This window comes from Mycetomoellerius zeteki, unplaced genomic scaffold (genome assembly GCF_001594055.1).
Source record: "Mycetomoellerius zeteki isolate Tzet28-1 unplaced genomic scaffold, Tzet1.0 scaffold790, whole genome shotgun sequence".
Lineage (NCBI taxonomy): Eukaryota > Metazoa > Arthropoda > Insecta > Hymenoptera > Formicidae > Mycetomoellerius > Mycetomoellerius zeteki.
Window position 1 is genome coordinate 5,131 of NW_017257820.1, and position 314 is coordinate 5,444.

A 314-nucleotide genomic window follows, 5' to 3' on the forward strand; every position below is an offset into this window, starting at 1 on the left:
AAGTATTCTCTCACCGCATCCTGCTTGTCGCATGTCACGTCATCAAAGATAGAAATAGAATTTGGATGCGCCTCGCTCGGTGGAACGACGTCACTGTTGTTGGAGAACGTAAAGTAACCGATTTCGTCGATAGACGTCAACAAATTTTCGAGATATCGGTACTTTGACTGTTGCAACGATTTCGAGTAGACGTACACATTCTCGAAACGTACGCCGTTCGGGCTCTCGATCAAGCTTATGAGAACGTTGGTTTTACCGCAATTCGACGGGCTGCAAATGATCGCGCGTACAGTACTCGGCAGCATTTCGCCGTG